A 21,260-nucleotide genomic window follows, 5' to 3' on the forward strand; every position below is an offset into this window, starting at 1 on the left:
GGGACCAGGGTTGAAGTCTAACCCAAATTTCTTCTTGTTCTGCTTCGCTAAGTTTTGGGCAAACTGGAAGTTGCGCTTGAACAGATGGTTGTCACGACACCAGAGTAGTGACGACGAATGTGCATCATCAGGCTATGGCCCACGGACCATCCATGGATAGAAGCTTTGGGCAATGGCTTCATCTCTGGACCTGGGTAGAAGATTCTTGTATAGGATGTCTCCCCACGGTCTTTTGATGGCACTTTTCTCAGCATACTCTTGGGTTGTGAAGCGGTATTTGAACCATTGTTCTGCCCAATATCGTTGAATCCATTGGATTCGGGTCTTGTGTTGACTGTAATCCTCTTCAGGATCTGTCTTGTACATTTCTGCGAGTTCATCTGGCAGATCTCTGGATGTTCCGCCATGACGTTGTCTGCCCCCCTTCCTTGCTGCTTTCTCTGAAGCCATAAACTTTAACTTGAAAGGCTTCAAGACGTTCAAAGGCTTTCTCTTGCTGGACCAACAGGAACTGGCTTCAGGAGAATTTATGTGATGCTGTAAGAACTCTGCAAATGAATGCAGACTATGAGAACCAAAGGATTCTCCCACGGACATGTACCTATGACAGCATTAAGGTGCGAGGGAAGGGGAAGAGGTCATATGCACTCTCAGAAGATTTTGAAGATAATCATGAAGACATGTTGAGATTGAAGCCAAACCAAATGTGAAGACATTGCAAGGTAACGCCATGAGTGAGACACTTCAAAATAGAACGTTTGGTGGTGGCGTTACCCACCGTATAGGAAGTATTAGACCCAGACACGGCGCACAATTATCATGGCGCTCCGAAGTCAAATTCCACATTAATGTATTCACACTTAGAATGTATGTATTCATTGATTGAAGATATACGTTACTTCGTGTGTTGCACATCTGAGTCATCAATATGCATAAGTGTTAGGATGTGTGCCTGATCACAGGACATTTGAGGATTCCAAGATATTTAGCTCACACCGTAACTTGCAAAATCTCTTCTCATCCAAGGGCTTGGTGAAGATATCTACCAATTGCTCTTCAGTGTTGACGTGTATGATATCAATATCTTCCTTCACAACATGATCTCTGAGAAAGTGATGACGAATTTCTATGTGCTTTGTCTTTGAGTGCTGAACAGGGTTGGCAGTCTTGATGGCGCTTTCGTTGTCGCAATAAAGTGGTACTTGCTTCAGATGAATGCCATAGTCCTTGAGAGTTTGCTTCATCCACAGAAGCTGAGTGCAGCAAGATCCAGCAGCAATGTATTCAGATTCAGCAGTGGAGAGGGATACATAGTTCTGCTTCTTTGAAGACCAACATACAAGTGATCATCCCAGAAAGTGACATGTGCCTGATGTAGACTTCCGATCAACCTTGTCACCGGCATAATCAGCATCCGAGAATCCAACCAGATCAAACTCTGAGCCCTTTGGATACCATAATCCGAGAGTTGGGGTGTGAGCCAAATATCGAAGAATTCGCTTCACAGCTAAGTGATGCGACTCCTTTGGTGCCACTTGAAATCGAGCACACATGCAAACACTAAGCATAATATCTGGCCTAGATGCACATAAATAAAGCAAAGAACCAATCATGGAGCGGTATACCTTTTGATCGAACTCTTTACCATTGTCGTCGGGACCCAGATGATGTTTGGCTGGCATTGGTGTTATGAAGCCTTTGCAGTCTTGCATACCAAACTTCTTCAGGCACTCTTTGAGACACTTCTCTTGAGATATGAAGATGCCGTTGCGTTGTTGTCGTATTTGAAGACCGAGGAAGAACGTCAGCTCCCCCAACATAGACATCTGATATTGCTCTTGCATCATATAGCCAAACTCTTCACTGTACTTCTGATTGGTGCAGCCGAAGATAATGTCATCCACATATATTTGGCACACAAACAGTTCACCATCATATGTCTTCGTGAAGAGAGTGGGGTCTAGGGAACCAGGTATGAAGCCTTTGCTCTTCAGGAAATATTTGAGTGTGTCATACCAGGTCCGAGGGGCTTGTTTGAGGCCATACAGTGCCTTGTTGAGCTTGTATACCATGTCAGGATGTTTTGGATCTTCAAACCCAAGCGGTTGTGCAACATACACTTCTTCTTCAATCTTGCCATTGAGAAAGGCACTCTTCACATCCATTTGATATAGAAGTATGTTATGATGATTTGCATAGGCCAGCAGTATACGTATGGCTTCAAGTCTAGCCACAGGAGCAAATGTTTCATCGGAATCAATGCCTTCCACTTGAGTATATCCTTGAGCAACGAGACGAGCTTTGTTTCTGACTACTTGACCATGCTCATCTTGCTTGTTGCGGTATATCCATTTGGTGCCTATTATATTGTGCTTCCGTGGATCAGGACGCTTAACCAGTTCCCATGCATTGTTCAACTCAAACTGTTGAAGCTCTTCTTGCATAGCTTGAATCCATTTAGGTTCCATGAAGGCTTCTTCAACTTTCTTGGGTTCTGTAATTGAGACGAATGCGAAGTGCCCACATAAATTTGCCAGCTGAGTTGCCCTTGAACGAGTGAGTGGACCAGGTGCATTGATGCTGTCAATTATTCTTTCAATCTGCACTTCATTGGCAACACAAGGATGTACAGGGCGAAGACTTTGCTCTTGCTGATCATTGTCGTTGTTGGAGGGATTGTCTTCAGGTTGATCTGGTGCGGAGATGATGAGTTCCTCTTCAGGATGAGCTTCAGAAGGTATGATTTCTCCAGTTCCCATTAGCTTGATTGATTCACTGGATGGAACTTCATCTAGCACATCTGGCAGTTGCTCTCTTTGTGAACCATTGGTCTCATCGAACCGCACATCCACTGTTTCAACCACTTTGTAATGAAAGAGATTGAAGACTCTATAGGAGTGCGAATCCTTTCCATATCCAAGCATAAAACCCTCATGTGCTTTTGGTGCAAACTTTGAGGTGTGATGTGGGTCCTTAATCCAGCACCTTGCGCCAAATACTCTGAAGTAACTGACATTTGGCTTCTTGCCAGTTAGGAGTTCATAAGATGTCTTGTTAAGAAGCTTGTGAAGATAAACACGGTTGATTGTATGGCATGCAGTGTCAATGGCTTCAGGCCAGAATTTTCTTGGAGTCTTGTATTCATCTAGCATCGTTCTGGCCATCTCAATGAGTGTTCTGTTCTTGCGTTCGACGACGCCATTCTGCTGTGGCGTGTACGGGGCTAAGAATTCATGTGTGATGCCCAAGGTATCAAGATATGTATCAAGGCCAGTGTTCTTGAATTCAGTGCCATTGTCACTTCTGATGTGCTTTATCTTGGCGCCATAGTTGTTCATTGCTCGATTGGCGAAGCGTCTGAAGACATCCTGCACTTCAGTCTTGTAAAGGATTATGTGCACCCAAGTATATCTAGAGTAATCATCAACAATGACAAAGCCATATAGGCAAGCATTAGTGGTAAAAGTTGAGTAGTGAGTGGGACCAAAAAGATCCATGTGAAGCAGTTCGAAGGGTCGAGTAGTGGTCATGATTGTCTTCGAGGGATGTTTGGCCCTCGTCATCTTCCCTGCTTCATAGGCACCGCATAAGTGATCTTTCTTGAACTTGACACCCTCGATGCCTATGACATGCTTCTTCTTCGCAAGGGTATGGAGGTTCCTCATGCCAGCATGCCCAAGCCTCCGATGCCAAAGCCAACATTCTGAAGCTTTTGCTAGAAGACATATTGCAAGCTGTGGCCCTGCTGAGAAATCTACTACGTACAAATCATCTTTCCGATACCCTTCAAACACTAGAGACTTGTCAGATTCCATTAGTACCAGGCAACGATATTTTCCAAATATTACGATCATGTTCAAATCGCAAAGCATTGAGACAGACATTAAGTTGAAGCCAAGGGATTCAACAAGCATGACTTTATCCATGTGTTGATCCCTTGAGATTGCAACTCTACCTAGACCCAATACCTTACTTTTACCAGTGTCAGCAAATGTGATGTGGCTCTTGTCGGATGGACGTAAGGTTGAGTCCATAAGAAGGCTTCTTTTGCCGGTCATGTGATTTGTACACCCACTGTCAATAATCCATTCTGAAGACGCTGGTGTCGTACCCTACAGTGCAGTTAGGGGAATAGGCTTCACGAAGAGAATTGTGAAGCAAAAACATTTGATGAACCAGTGGGTTATGAAAACTTAGATCCATATTAGGACTAATAGGGAGAGTAGCATGCGATTCAGGAACGAAGTACATAGTAATGCCATTCGGGCATTTGATCTTGCACCCTACAAGATGTTTAAGGTCCCCAGCAATAGCGTCAGAAGATTTTGGTTTTCTGCTGGAGACCTTTCCCTGCAAAAGAGAGTTAAGCTTTCTTAGCCACCCACATCTTCAAGGGTGGCTTAGAAGCAATAAGTCTAAGTGCATCATCTGAGAATTTTGGCTTTGGAGCCCTAGCAAACAGTCTAGCAGGCGGACAGTAGTACTCATAAGAATAGGCAGAATAGTTCTTGGTCATATGAACATGGCGGTTTGATGAACCGCTCTCATATTCATATGCCTGAGTATGGTTTCCCTGCAAAACATTTGCGTTAGTGCGACTCAGGTGAGTCCTCTGTCTGTATGAAGCCTTTGGTCTGAGGTTTGTCTTCTTCATGTGAGGTGTCATGAAGACATTCACAGGAAGACTTTCTAGACACCTTTTCGGAACCCAGATCTTCTTCATGGGCGGTCCATTCCTGCAGTTAGTACCAATGTACCTGGCAAACACTTCACCATACTGATTCTTAAACAGTACATAGTTTGCGTCAAAGGATTCATCAATGATAATGGGGTTAGCACAAGTGAAGCCAAATAGATTGGATGGATCTGCTGAAGGTTCCTTTGCAGCAACCCACATGGTTTTGGGGTACTGCTCAGGTTTCCAGTAAGAGCCATCTGCATTCATTTTCCTTACGAACCCAACACCCTCTTTCCTAGGGTTTCGGTTCAGAATCTGCTTCTTCAGGACATCACATAATGTATGATGCCCTTTAAGACTTTTGTACATCCCTGTTTCAAGCAATGTCTTCAACCTAGCATTCTCATCAGCAATAGCGGTGGTATCCTCAGCAGAGGGGTTAGTTACCACATTAACAGTTGAAGATATTGCAACAGCAGTAGCAGTGGAACATTCAGCAACAGAAGTAGCATTATCACGCTCAATGCATTTAAGACATGGTGGTTCAAATCCTTCCTGAGCGGAACTGATCTGTTTGGCGCGAAGTGACTCGTTTTCCTTTTGAAGATCTTCATGAGCCGCTCTCAATTTCTCAAGATCTTGCTTCCTTTGAAGATAATCATAGGAAAGCTTTTCATGAGTTGTTGAGAGAGTATCATGACGACTTTCAAGTTCCTGATACTTAACGTGAAGATTTTTTATGTCTTCAATTAAGGATTCAGATCGAGTCATTTCAGCACCCAACAGATCATCGCTTCTGTCTAACAGTTTTTGAATATGTTCCATAGCTTTCTGTTGTTCAGTTGCAATTTTAGCAAGTGTTTTGTAGCTGGGTTTCGAACCACAATCAGAGTCATCGTCACTAGATGTTTGATAGTGAGTAGTGCGTGTGTTTACCTTGGCACCACGTGCCATGAAGCAGTAGGTAGGAGTGGAGTAGTCCTTGTCATTTGCATCGGTGTCGGTGATGAAGTCATTGTCTTCAGTGTTGAAGATGGACTTGGCGACGTATGCTGTAGCCAGACTTGCAATGCCAGAATCAGACTCCTCCTCAGACTCCACCTCTGCCTCCTCAGAAGCGGACTCCTCCTCTGAATCCATTTCCTTGCCAACAAACACACGTGCCTTGCCAGATGAGCTCTTCTTGTGTGATGAAGACTTTGAGGAAGACTTGGAAGAAGACTTTGAGTATTTCTTCTTCTTCTTGTCGTCAGAGTCATATTCCTTGCTCTTCTTCTTCTTTCTGTTCTCATTGTCCCACTGTGGACACTCAGAGATGAAGTGCCCAGTTTTCTTGCACTTGTGGCATGTTTTCTTCTTGTAGTCATGAACAGAAGCTTCATCATTCCTTGAGCTTGATCGTGAAGACTTTCTGAATCCTTTCTTCTTGGTGAATTTTTGGAACTTCTTCACAAGCATTGCAAGTTCCCTTCCAATGTCTTCAGGATCATCAGAACTGCTATCAGATTCTTCTTCAGATGAGGAAACAGCTTTTGCCTTCAAGGCACGAGTTCGCCCATAGTTTGGACCGTAGATATCTCTTTTCTCAGAAAGCTGAAACTCATGTGTGTTGAGCCTCTCGAGTATGTCAGACGGATCGAGTGTCTTGAAATCAGGACGTTCTTGAATCATCAAGGCTAGGATGTCAAACGAACTATCAAGTGATCTCAGCAACGTCTTGACGACTTCATGTTTGGTGATCTCAGTAGCGCCGAGGGCTGAAGCTCATTTGTGATGTCGGTGAGTCGGTCAAATGTGTGCTGGACATTCTCATTGTCATTTCGCTTGAAGCGGTTGAAGAGGTTGCGAAGGACACTGATTCTCTGATCTCTCTGGGTTGAGATGCCTTCATTGACCTTGGAGAGCCAGTCCCAGACCAGCTTGGATGTCTTCAAAGCACTCACATGGCCATACTGTCCTTTGGTCAGATGACCACAGATGATATTCTTGGCAGTAGAGTCCAGTTGAATGAATTTCTTGACATCAGCAGCAGTGACACCTTCTCCAGCCTTGGGAACGCCATTCTCGACGACATACCATAGGTCGACGTCAATGGCTTAAAGATGCATGCGCATCTTATTCTTCCAGTAGGGATATTCAGTTCCATCGAAGACGGGGCACGCAGCGGAGACTTTAATTATCCCTGCAGTCGACATAGCTAAAACTCCAGGTGGTTAAACCGAATCACGCAGAACAAGGGAGCACCTTGCTCTGATACCAATTGAAAGTGCGATATATCGACTAGAGGGGGGGGGGGGTGAATAGGCAATTTTTATGAAAGTCTTCAAAACGTGGAAGTTATGAAGACAAACAATAGAGATATGCCTATTACTATGCAGCGGAAGGTAGACTACACTAGGCAAGCCATGGTCAAGTATTCAATAGAGTGAAAGCACAGTGACAAATAGCTGCAGTGTAATAAGGATCAGGTAGGAAGATATTATGAAGCCAAACAGATCATACATTCACGTTGTGAAGACAAAAGATAGAGCAAACATGCAATGACTTCACAATGAGTAACAGTACGTAAAAGGAAGTGAAGATGAAACCAGTGACTCGTTGAAGATAATGATTTGTTGGACCAGTTCCAGTTGCTGTGACAACTGTACGCCTGGTTGGAGCGGCTAGGTATTTAAACCTTAGGACACACAGTCCCGGACACCCAATCCTGAACACGCAGCTCAGGACACCCAGTCCTCACCGTATTCTCCTTGAGCTAAGGTCACACAGACCTCGCCCAATCACTCTGGTAAGTCTTCAAGGTAGACTCCCAAACCTTCACAGACTTCGTTCACCGGCAATCCACAAGGTCTCTTGGATGCTCAGAACGCGATGCCTAACCGGCTGGAGGATGCACAGTCCTCAAGTGTAATAAGTCTTCAGATCACTCAGACAAGAAGACTTAAGTGATGCCCAATTCTCTCTGGCTCTGGGTGGTTAGGGCTTTATCCTCGCTAGGTATTCTCTCTCTCAAAGGCTTCGAGGTGGGTTGCTCTCAAACGACAAAAGCCGTGCACTAAATCTGAGCAGCCAACCATTTATTGTTGTAGGCGGTGGGCTATTTATAGCCACTTGGCAACCTGACCTGATTTGTCCGAAATGACCCTGGGTCACTAAGGAACTGACACGTGTTCCAATGGTCAGATTTCAAACTCACACGACAACTTTACTTGGGCTACAAGCAAAGCGGACTTGTCCAACTCTGGACATGATTAGCTCTCATAGTCTTCACTCGAAGACATAGGTTTTTAATTAGGCATCACTTCAGTCATTCTGACTGGTTCTCTTGGACCCCACTTAATAGTACGGTGGTTCCTATGACTCAACACAAATGAAAAAAGAACTACGAAGGATCTAAGTCTTCGAGTTCCATAGGCTTCACGTGGTGTCTTCTCTTGTCATAGTCTTCAATGTGAATATCTTCATATACCACCATTGACTTCAATGTCTTCGTACATTTTTAGGGGTCATCTCTGGTAGGAAAACCGAATCAATGAGGGACTTCTACCTATGTTATCCTGCAATTCTCACAAACACATTAGTCCCTCAACTAGGTTTGTCGCCAATACTCCAAAACCAACTAGGGATGGCACTAGATGCACTTACACCATGCCAATCCGGTAAGTTTTTATATCTCATAGGATATTTATTTGCCCCAGTTTAATCATGTGCGGGGTCTAAGCTTCCATGCCATTAACAGGACTGGGTAGAGATAGCGGAGCAGATCGATTGCCCAGCCCCCCTGCCTGAAGATCCTGCAGATGCTCTCCTAACTGAGATGCTGGTTCCGGCGCCTTATGAGGTGTCGGTGAAGAAGGCCAAGAAGAAGGCCACGGGACCTGAAAGGGTCTCCGGTGCAAGTTTATATCGGATTCATCGTCCGATAACTCCGAAGCGCACTCCTCCCACGAAAACAAGGAGGAGGAAGAGGAAAGTTCTCCCCCCCAGCTGGGGAGACTGTTGGAAATATGCCCTAGAGGCAATAATAAAATGGTTATTATTATATTTCCTTGTTCATGATAATTGTCTATTGTTCATGCTATAATTGTGTTATCCGGAAATCGTAATACATGTGTGAATACATAGACCACAACACGTCCCTAGTGAGCCTCTAGTTAACTAGCTCGTTGATCAAAAGATAGTCATGGTTTCCTGACTATGGACATTGGATGTGATTGATAACGGGATCACATCATTAGGAGAATGATGTGATGGAGAAGACCCAATCCTAAGCATAGCTCAAGGATCGTGTAGTTCGTTTGCTATAGCTTTTCCGAATGTCAAGTATCATTTCCATAGACCATGAGATTGTGCAACTCTCGGATACCATAGGAGTGCTTTGGGTGTGCCAAACGTCACAACGTAACTGGGTGGCTATAAAGGTACACTACATGTATCTCTGAAAGTGTCTGTTGGGTTGGCACGAATCGAGACTAGGATTTGTCACTCCGTATGACGGAGAGGTATCTCTGGGCCCACTCGGTAATGCATCATCATAATGAGCTCAATGTGACCAAGTGGTTGATCACGGGATCATGCATTACGGTACGAGTAAAGTGACTTGCCGGTAACGAGATTGAACAAGGTATTGGGATACCGACGATCGAGTCTCGGGCAAGTAACGTACCGATTGACAAAGGGAATTGTATAGGGGATTGATTGAATCCTCGACATCGTGGTTCATCCGATGAGATCATCGAGGAGCATGTGGCAGCCAACATGGGTATCCAGATCCCTCTGTTGGTTATTGACCAGAGAGTCGTCTCGGTCATGTCTGCGTGTCTCCCGAACCCGTAGGGTCTACACACTTAAGGTTCGGTGATGCTAGGGTTGTTGAGATATTAGTATACGGTAATACGAAAGTTGTTCGGAGTCCCGGATGAGATCCCGGACGTCACGAGGAGTTCCGGAATGGTCCGGAGGTGAAGATTTATATATAGGAAGTCAAGCTTCGGCCATCGGGAAAGTTTCAGGGGTAATCGGTATTGTACCGGGACCACCGGAAGGGTCCCGGGGGTCCACCGGGTGGGGCCACCAATCCCGGAGGTCCCCATGGGCTGAAGTGGGAGGGGAACCAGCCCCCGGTGGGCTGGTGCGCCCCCCATGGGCCTCCCCATGTGCCTAGGGTTGGAAACCCTAGGGGTGGGGGGCGCCCCACTTGGCTTGGGGGGCAAGCCACCCCCCTTGGCCGCCGCCCCCCTTGGAGATCTCATCTCCTAGGCCTGGCGCCCCCTAGGGGTCCTATATATAGTGGGGGGGGGGGAGGGCAGCCGCACCCTAGCCCCTGGCGCCTCCCTCTCCCTCCCGTGACACCTCTCCCTCTCGCTGAGCTTGGCGAAGCCCTGCCGAGATCACCGTTACTTCCACCACCACGCCGTCGTGTTGCTGGATCCCCATCAACTTCTCCTTACCCCTTGCTGGATCACGTTGGAGGAGACGTCTTCCCAACCGTACGTGTGTTGAACGCGGAGGTGCCGTCCGTTCGGCGCTACGTCATCGGTGATTTGGATCATGATGAGTACGACTCCATCAACCCCATTCTCTTGAACGCTTCCGCTCGCGATCTGCAAGGGTATGTAGATGCACTCCCCTCTCCCTCGTTGGTAGATGACTCCATAGATTGATCTTGGTGATGCGTAGAAAATTTTAAAATTCTGCTACGTTCCCCAACAGTGGCATCATGAGCTAGGTCTATGCGTAGTTTCTATGCATGAGTAGAACACAAAGCAGTTGTGGGCGTCAATATTGTCAATTTACTTGCCGTTACTAGTCTTATCTTGATTCGGCGACATCGTGGGATGAAGCGGCCCGGACCGACCTTACACGTGCGCTTACGTGAGACTGGTTCCACCGACTGACATGCACTAGTTGCATAAGGTGGCTAGCGGGTGTCTGTCTCTCCCACTTTAGTCGGATCGGATTCGATGAAAAGGGTCCTTATGAAGGGTAAATAGAAATTGGCATATCATGTAGTGGTTTTGGCGTAGGTAAGAAACGTTCTTGCTAGAAACCTATAGCAGCCATGTAAAAACTTGCAACAACAATTAGAGGACGTCTAACTTGTTTTTGCAGCATGTGCCGTGTGATGTGATATGGCCAAAAGGATGTGATGAATGATATATGTGATGTATGAGATTGATCATGTTCTTGTAATAGGAATCACGACTTGCATGTCGATGAGTATGACAACCGGCAGGAGCCATAGGAGTTGTCTTAATTTATTTATGACCTGCGTGTCAACATAAACGTCATGTAATTACTTTACTTTATTGCTAAACCGTTAGCCATAGTAGTAGAAGTAATAGATGACGAGACAACTTCAAGAAGACACGATGATGGAGATCATGGTGTCATGCCGGTGACAACGATGATCATGGAGCCCCGAAGATGGAGATCGAAAGGAGCAAATGACATTGGCCATATCATGTCACTATTTGATTGCATGTGATGTTTATCATGTTTTACATCTTATTTGCTTAGAACGACGGTAGCTTAAATAAGATGATCCCTCGTAATAATTTCAAGAAAGTGTTCCCCCTAACTGTGCACCGTTGCGAAGGTTCGTTGTTTCGAAGCACCACGTGATGATCGGGTGTGATAGATTCTAACGTTCGAATACAACGGGTGTAAGCCAGATTTACACACACAATACACTTAGGTTTACTTGACGAGCCTAGCATGTACAGACATGGCCTCGGAACACGGAAGACCGAAAGGTCGAGCATGAGTCGTATAGAAGATACGATCAACATGAAGATGTTCACCGATGTTGACTAGTCCGTCTCACGTGACGATCGAACACGGCCTAGTTGACTCGAATCATCTTTTACTTAGATGACTAGAGGGATGTCTATCTGAGTGGGAGTTCATTGAATAATTTTATTAGATGAACTTAATTATCATGAACTTAGTCTAAAATCTTTACAATATGTCTTGTAGATCAAATGGCCCACGCTAATGTTGCCCTCAACTTCAACGCGTTCCTAGAGAAAACCAAGCTGAAAGATGATGGCAGCAACTATACGGACTGGGTCCGGAACCTGAGGATCATCCTCATAGCTGCCAAGAAAGATTATGTCCTAGAAGCACTGCTAGGTGACGCACCCATCCCAGAGAACCAAGACGTTATGAACGCTTGGCAGTCACGTGCTGATGATTACTCCCTCGTTCAGTGCGGCATGCTTTACAGCTTAGAATCGGGGCTCCAAAAGTGTTTTGAGCAACACGGAGCATATGAGATGTTCGAAGAGCTGAAAATGGTTTTCCAAGCTCATGCCCGGGTCGAGAGATATGAAGTCTCCGACAAGTTCTTCAGTTGTAATATGGAGGAAAATTGTTCTGTCAGTGAGCACATACTCAAAATGTCTGGGTTGCATAACTGCTTGACTCAGCTGGGAGCTAATCTCCCGGATGACGCGGTCATTGACAGAATCCTTCAGTCGCTTCCACCTAGCTACAAGAGCTTTGTGATGAAGTTCAATATGCAGGGGATGGAAAAGACCATTCCTGAGGTATATTCAATGCTGAAATCAGCGGAGGTGGAGATCAAAAAGGAACATCAAGTGTTGATGGTTAATAAAACCACTAGGTTTAAGAAAGGCAAGGGTAAGAAGAACTTCAAGAAGGACGACAAGGGGGTTGCCGCGCCCGGTAAGCAAGCTGCCGGGAAGAAGCCAAAGAATGGACCCAAGCCCGAGACTGAGTGTTTTTATTGCAAGGGAAGTGGTCGCTGGAAGCGAAACTGCCCCAAATACTTAGCGGACAAGAAGGCCAGCAACACAAAAGGTATATGTGATATACATGTAATTGATGTGTACCTTACCAGTACTCGTAGTAGCTCCTGGGTATTTGATACCGGTGCGGTTTCTCACATTTGTAACTCAAAGCAGGAGCTCCGGAATAAGCGGAGACTGGCGAAGGACGAGGTGATGATGCGCGTTGGGAATGGTTCCAAGGTTGATGTGATTGCCGTCAGCACGCTACCTCTACATTTACCTACGGGATTAGTTTTAAACCTCAATAATTGTTATTTAGTGCCAGCTTTGAGCATGAACATTGTATCAGGATCTCGTTTAATTCGAGATGGCTACTCATTTAAATCCGAGAATAATGGTTGTTCTATTTATATGAGAGATATGTTTTATGGTCATGCCCCGCTGGTGAATGGTTTATTCTTAATGAATCTCGAGCGTAATGTTACACATATTCATAGTGTGAATACCAAAAGATGTAAGGTTGATAATGATAGTCCCACATACTTGTGGCACTGCCGCCTTGGTCACATAGGTATCAAACGCATGAAGAAGCTCCATGCAGATGGACTTTTGGAGTCTCTTGATTACGAATCATTTGACACGTGTGAACCATGCCTCGTGGGTAAAATGACCAAGACTCCGTTCTCAGGAACAATGGAGCGAGCAACCAACTTATTGGAAATCATACATACTGATGTGTGCGGGCCAATGAGTGTTGAGGCTCGCGGTGGCTATCATTATGTTCTCACCCTCACTGATGACTTGAGTAGATATGGGTATGTCTACTTAATGAAACACAAGTCTGAGACCTTTCAAAAGTTCAAGGAATTTCAGAGTGAGGTTGAGAATCAACGTGATAGAAAAATCAAGTTCTTGCGATCAGATCGTGGGGGAGAATACTTGAGTCACGAATTTGGCACACACTTAAGGAAATGTGGAATAGTTTCACAACTCATGCCGCCTGGAACACCTCAACGTAATGGTGTGTCCGAATGTCGTAATCACACTCTATTGGATATGGTGCGATCTATGATGTCTCTTACCGATCTACCGCTGTCATTTTGGGGCTATGCTTTAGAGACTGCCGCATTCACTTTAAATAGGGCTCCGTCAAAATCCGTTGAGACGACACCGTATGAATTATGGTTTGGGAAGAAACCTAAGCTGTCGTTTCTAAAAGTTTGGGGATGCGATGCTTATGTCAAGAAACTTCAACCTGAAAAGCTCGAACCCAAATCGGAAAAATGCGTCTTCATAGGATACCCTAAAGGAACTATTGGGTATACCTTCTACCTCAGATCCAAAGGCAAGATCTTTGTTGCCAAGAATGGATCCTTTCTAGAGAAAGAGTTTCTCTTGAAAGAAGTAACTGGGAGGAAAGTAGAACTTGATGAAGTATTGCCTCTTGAACCGGAGAGTGGCACAGCTTAAGAAAATGTTGCTGAGGTGCCTGCACCGACTAGAGAGGAAGTTAATGATGATGATCATGAAACTTCAGATCAAGTTGCTACTGAACTTCGTAGGTCCACAAGGTCACGTTCCGCACCAGAGTGGTATGGCAACCCTGTCCTGGAAATCATGTTGTTAGACAATGGTGAACCTTCGAACTATGAAGAAGCGATGGCGGGCCCAGATTCCGACAAATGGCTGGAAGCCATGAAATCCGAGATAGGATCCATGTATGAAAACGAAGTATGGACTTTGACTGACTTTGCCTAATGATTGGCGAGCCATAGAAAATAAATGGATCTTTAAGAAGAAGACAGACGCGGATGGTAATGTAACCATCTATAAAGCTCGGCTTGTCGCTAAGGGTTATCGACAAGTTCAAGGGGTTGACTACGATGAGACTTTCTCATCCGTAGCGAAGCTGAAGTCCGTCTGAATCATGCTAGAAATTGTCGCATTCTATGATTATGACATATGGCAAATGGACGTCAAAACAGCATTCCTTAATGGTTTCCTTAAGGAAGAATTGTATATGATGCAGCCGGAATGTTTTGTCGATCCTAAGAATGCTGACAAGGTGTGCAAGCTCCAACGCTCGATCTTTGGGCTGGTGCAAGCATCTCGGAGTTGGAACATTTGTTTTGATGAGATGATCAAAGCGTCTGGGTTTACGCAGACTTATGGAGAAGCCTACATTTACAAGAAAGTGAGTGGGAGCTCTGTAGCATTTCTCATATTGTATGTGGATGACATACTATTGATGGGAAATGATATAGAATTCTTGGAAAGCATAAAGGCCTACTTGAGCAAGTGTTTTTCAATGAAGGATCTTGGAGAAGCTGCTTACATATTAGGCATCAAGATCTATAGAGATAGATCGAGACACCTCATTGGTCTTTCACAGAGTACGTACCTTGACAAGATATTGAAGAAGTTCAATATGGATCAGTCAAAGAAGGGGTTCTTGCCTGTGTTGCAAGGTATGAGATTGAGCATGGCTCAATTCCCTACCAAGGCAGAAGATAGAGAAAAGATGAGTGTCGTCCCCTATGCCTCGGCCATAGGGTCTATCATGTATGCTATGCTGTGTACCAGACCTGATGTAAACCTTGCCGTAAGTTTGGTAGGAAGGTACCAAAGTAATCCCGGCATGGAACACTGGACAACGGTCAAGAATATCCTGAAGTACCTGAAGACGACTAAGGATATGTTTCTCGTTTATGGATGTGACGAAGAGCTCGTCGTAAAGGGTTACGTCGATGCTAGCTTCGACACAGATCTGGATGACTCTAAGTCACAAACCGGATACGTGTATATTTTGAATGGTGGGGCAGTAAGCTGGTGCAGTTGCAAGCAAAGCGTTGTGGCGGGATCTACATGTGAAGCGGAGTACATGGCAGCCTCGGAGGCAGCACAAGAAGCAATCTGGGTGAAGGAGTTCATTACCGACCTAGGAGTCATTCCCAATGCGTCAGGCCCGATGACTCTCTTCTGTGACAACACTAGAGCTATTGCCCTTGCCAAGGAGCCCAGGTTTCACAGGAAGACCAGGCATATCAAGCGTCGCTTCAATTCCATTCGTGAAAGTGTTCAAAATGGAGACATAGATATTTGTAAAGTACATACAGACCTGAATGTAGCAGATCCGTTGACTAAACCTCTCCCTAGAGCAAAGCATGATCAACACCAGAACTCTATGGGTGTTCGATTCATCACAATGTAACTAGATTATTGACTCTAGTGCAAGTGGGAGACTGTTGGAAATATGCCCTAGAGGCAATAATAAAATGGTTATTATTATATTTCCTTGTTCATGAAAATTGTCTATTGTTCATGCTATAATTGTGTTATCCGGAAATCGTAATACATGTGTGAATACATAGACCACAACACGTCCCTAGTGAGCCTCTAGTTGACTAGCTCGTTGATCAAAAGATAGTCATGGTTTCCTGACTATGGACATTGGATGTCATTGATAACGGGATCACATCATTAGGAGAATGATGTGATGGACAAGACCCAATCCTAAGCATAGCTCAAAGATCGTGTAGTTCGTTTGCTATAGCTTTTCCGAATGTCAAGTATCATTTCCTTAGACCATGAGATTGTGCAACTCCCGGATACCGTAGGAGTGCTTTGGGTGTGCCAAACGTCACAACGTAACTGGGTGGATATAAAGGTACACTACAGGTATCTCCGAAAGTGTCTGTTGGGTTGGCACGAATCGAGACTGGGATTTGTCACTCCGTATGACGGAGAGGTATCTCTGGGCCCACTCGGTAATGCATCATCATAATGAGATCAATGTGACCAAGTGGTTGATCATGGGATCATGCATTACGGTACGAGTAAAGTGACTCGCCGGTAATGAGATTGAACGAGGTATTGGGATACCGACGATCGAGTCTCGGGCAAGTAATGTACCGATTGACAAAGCGAATTGTATACGGGATTGATTGAATCCTTGACATCGTGGTTCATCCGATGAGATCATCGAGGAGCATGTGGGAGCCAACATGGGTATCAAGATGCCGCTATTGGTTATTAACCGGAGAGTCGTCTCGGTCATGTCTGCGTGTCTCCCGAACCCGTAGGGTCTACACACTTAAGGTTCGATGACGCTAGGGTTGTTGAGATATTAGTATACGGTAAACCGAAAGTTATTCGGAGTCCCGGATGAGATCCCGGACGTCACGAGGAGTTCTGGAATGGTCCAGAGGTGAAGATTTATATATAGGAAGTCAAGTTTCGGCCATCGGGAAAGTTTCGGGGGTAATTGGTATTGTACCGGGACCACCGGAAGGGTCCCGGGGGTCCACCGGGTGGGGCCACCTATCCCGGAGGGCCCCATGGGTTGAAGTGGGAGGGGAACCAGCCCCTGGTGGGCTGGTGCGCCCCCCATGGGCCTCCGCCTGCGCCTAGGGTTGGAAACCCTAGGGGTGGGGGGCGCCCCACTTGGCTTGGGGGGCAAGCCACCCCCCTTGGCCGGCGCCCCCTTGGAGATCTCATCTCCTAGGGCCGGCGCCCCCTAGGGGTCCTATATATAGTGGGGGGGGGGGGGAGGGAGGGCAGCCGCACCCTAGCCCTGGCGCCTCCCTTTCCCTCCCGTGACACCTCTCCCTCTCGCCGAGCTTGGCGAAGCCCTGTTGAGATCACCGTTACTTCCACCACCACGCCGTCGTGCTGCTGGATCTCCATCAACCTCTCATTCCCCCTTGCTGGATCAAGTTGGAGGAGACGTCTTCCCAACTGTACGTGTGTTGAACGCGGAGGTGCCGTCCGTTCGGCACTAGGTCATCGGTGATTTGGATCACAACGAGTACGACTCCATCAACCCCGTGAAGGAAATATGCCCTAGAGGCAATAATAAAGTTATTATTTATTTCCTTGTTTCATGATAAATGTTTATTATTCATGCTAGAATTGTATTAACCGGAAACATAATACATGTGTGAATACATAGACAAACAGAGTGTCACTAGTATGCCTCTACTTGACTAGCTCGTTTATCAAAGATGGTTATGTTTCCTAACCATAGACATGAGTTGTCATTTGATTAACGGGGTCACATCAATAGGAGAATGATGTGATTGACTTGACCCATTCTGTTAGCTTAGCACTTGATCGTTTAGTTTGTTGCTATTGCTTTCTTCATGACTTATACATGTTCCTATGACTATGAGATTATGCAACTCCCGTTTACCGGAGGAACACTTTGTGTGCCACCAAACGTCACAATGTAACTGGGTGATTATAAAGGTGCTCTACAGGTGTCTCCAAAGGTACTTGTTGGGTTGGCGTATTTCGAGATTAGGATTTGTCACTCCGATTGTCGGAGAGGTATCTCTGGGCCCACTCGGTAATGCACATCACTATAAGCCTTGCAAGCATTGCAACTAATGAGTTAGTTGCGGGATGATGTATTACGGAACGAGTAAAGAGACTTGCCGGTAACGAGATTGAACTAGGTATTGAGATACCGACGATCGAATCTCGGGCAAGTAACATACCGATGACAAAGGGAACAACGTATGTTGTTATGCGGTCTGACCGATAAAGATCTTCGTAGAATATGTAGGAGCCAATATGGGCATCCAGGTCCCGCTATTGGTTATTGACCAGAGAGGTGTCTCGGTCATGTCTACATAGTTCTCGAACCCATAGGGTCCGCACGCTTAACGTTCGTTGACGATATAGTACTATATGAGTTATGTATGTTGATGACCGAATGTTGTTCGGAGTCCGAGATGAGATCACGACATGACGAGGAACTCCGGAATGGTCCGGAGATAAAGTTTGATATATGGGATAGTAGTGTTTGATCTCCGGAAGGGTTCCGGAATTCACCGGAAGGGGTTCCGGATGTTTCCCGAAATGTTTGGGCACGAGAACACTTTATCTGGGCCAAAGGGGAAAGCCCACGAGGCTTTTGGAAAGTGCAAAAGGAAGTTTTGCGGAGACCAGAGGCTAGACGCCAGGAACCCTGGCGTCTAGGGGGTAGACGCCGGGAACCCTGGCGTCTAGCCCTGGAGTCCGAGAAGGACTCTTGCCTTTCGGGTGAAACCGACTAAGAGGAGGCTTTTACTCCAAGTTTCGACCCCAGGGCTCAACATATAAATAGAGGGGTAGGGCTAGCACCAAAGACACATCAAGAAACACCAAGCCGTGTGCCGGCAACCCCGTCCCCTCTAGTTTATCCTCCGTCATAGTTTTCGTAGTGCTTAGGCGAAGCCCTACGGAGATTGTTCTTCACCAACACCGTCACCACGCCGTCGTGTTGCCAGAACTCATCTACTACTTTGCCCCTCTTGCTGGATTGAGAAGCTGAGTACGTCACCGAGCCGAATGTGTGCAGAACTCGGAGGTGCCGTGCTTTCGGTACTTGGATCGGTCGGACATGAAGACGTACCACTACATCAACCGCGTTGATATAACGCTTCCGCAAAAGGTCTACGAGGGTACGTAGACAACACTCTCCCCTCTCGTTGCTATGCATCACCATGATCTTGCGTGTGCGTAGGAATTTTTTTGAAATTACTACGTTCCCCAACAGTGGTATCAGAGCCTAGGTTTTATGCGTTGATGTTGTGCACGAGTAGAACACAAGTGAGTTGTGGGCGATATAAGTCATACTGCTTACCAGCATGTCATACTTTGGTTCGGCGGTATTGTTGGATGAAGCGGCCCGGACCGACATTACGCGTACGCTTACGCGAGACTGGTTCTACCGACGTGCTTTGCACATAGGTGGCTGGCGGGTGTTAGTTTCACCAACTTTAGTTGAACCAATTGTGGCTACGCCCGGTCCTTGCGAAGGTTAAAACATCACCAACTTGACAAACTATCGTTGTGGTTTTGATGCGTAGGTAAGAACGGTTCTTGCTAAGCCCGTAGCAGCCACGTAAAACTTGCAACAACAAAGTAGAGGACGTCTAACTTGTTTTTGCAGGGCATGTTGTGATGTGATATGGTCAAGACATGATGCTAAATTTTATTGTATGAGATGATCATGTTTTGTAACCGAGTTATCGGCAACTGGCAGGAGCCATATGGTTGTCGCTTTATTGTATGCAATGCAATTGCGCTGTAATGCTTTACTTTATCACTAAGCGGTAGCGATAGTCGTGGAAGCATAAGATTGGCGAGACGACAACGATGCTACGATGGTGATCAAGGTGTCGCGCCGGTGACGATGGTGATCATGACGGTGCTTCGGAGATGGAGATCACAAGCACAAGATGATGATGGCCATATCATATCACTTATATTGATTGCATGTGATGTTTATCTTTTATGCATCTTATCTTGCTTTGATTGACGGTAGCATTATAAGATGATCTCTCACTAAATTTCAAGATAAAAGTGTTCTCCCTGAGTATGCACCGTTGCCAAAGTTCGTCGTGCCCAGACACCACGTGATGATCGGGTGTGATAAGCTCTACGTCCATCTACAACGGGTGCAAGCCAGTTTTGCACACGCAGAATACTCAGGTTAAACTTGACGAGCCTAGCATATGCAGATATGGCCTCAGAACACTGAGACCGAAAGGTCGAGCGTGAATCATATAGTAGATATGATCAACATATTGATGTTCACCATTGAAAGCTACTCCATTTCACATGATGATCGGTTATGGTTTAGTTGATTTGGATCACGTGATCACTTAGAAGATTAGAGGGATGCCTTTCTAAGTGGGAGTTCTTAAGTAATGTGATTAATTGAACTTTAATTTACCATGAACTTAGTCCTGGTAGTATTAGCATATCTATGTTGTAGATCAATTGCTTGCATTTAGCTCTCCTATTTTATTTTTGATATGTTCCTGGAGAAAACTAAGTTGAAAGATGATAGTAGCAATGATGCAGACTAGGTCCGTGATCTGAGGTTTATCCTCATTGCTTCACAGAAGAATTATGTCCTTGATGCACCGCTAGGTGACTGACCTATTGCAGGAGCAGATGCAGACGTTATGAACGTTTGGCTAGCTCAATATGATGACTACTTGATAGTTTAGTGCACCATGCTTAACGGCTTAGAATCGGGGTTTGAAAGACATTTTGAACGCCATGGAGCATATAAGATGTCCCAAGAGTTAAAATTGGTATTTCATACTCATGCCCATGTCGAGAGGTATGGGACCTCTGACAGTACTTTGCCTACAAGATGGAGGAGAATAGCTCAACCAGTGAGCATGTACTTAGATTGTCTGAGTACTACAATTGCTTGAATCAAGTGGGAGTTAATCTTCTAGATAAGATAGTGATTGACAGAATTCTCTAGTCACCATCACCAAGTTAGTAGAACTTCGTGATGAACTATGATATGCAAGGGATAACGGAAACAATTCCCAAGCTCTTCGTAATGCTGAAATCAACGAAGGTAGAAATCAAGAAAAATATCAAGTGTTCATGGTAGACAGGACCACTAGTTTCAAGAAAAGGGAAAAGGGAAGAAGGGGAACTTCAAGAAGAACGGCAAGCAAGTTGCTGCTCAAGTGAAGAAGCCCAAGTCTGGTCCTAAGCCTGAGACTAAGTGCTTCTACTGCAAAGGGACTGGTCACTGGAAGCGGAACTGCCCCAAGTATTTGGTGGATAAGAAGGATGGCAAAGTGAACAAAGGTATATTTGATATACAGATTATTGATGTGTATTTTACTAGTGTTCATAGCAACCCCTCGGTATTTGATACTGGTTCAGTTGCTAAGAGTAGTAACTCGAAACGGGAGTTGCAGAATGAACATAGACTAGTTAAGGGTGAAGTGACGATGTGTGTTGGAAGTGGTTCCAAAATTGATATGATCATCATCGCACACTCCCTATACTTTTGGGATTAGTGTTGA

This window comes from Triticum aestivum, chromosome 7A, assembly GCF_018294505.1.
Source record: "Triticum aestivum cultivar Chinese Spring chromosome 7A, IWGSC CS RefSeq v2.1, whole genome shotgun sequence".
NCBI lineage: Eukaryota > Viridiplantae > Streptophyta > Magnoliopsida > Poales > Poaceae > Triticum > Triticum aestivum.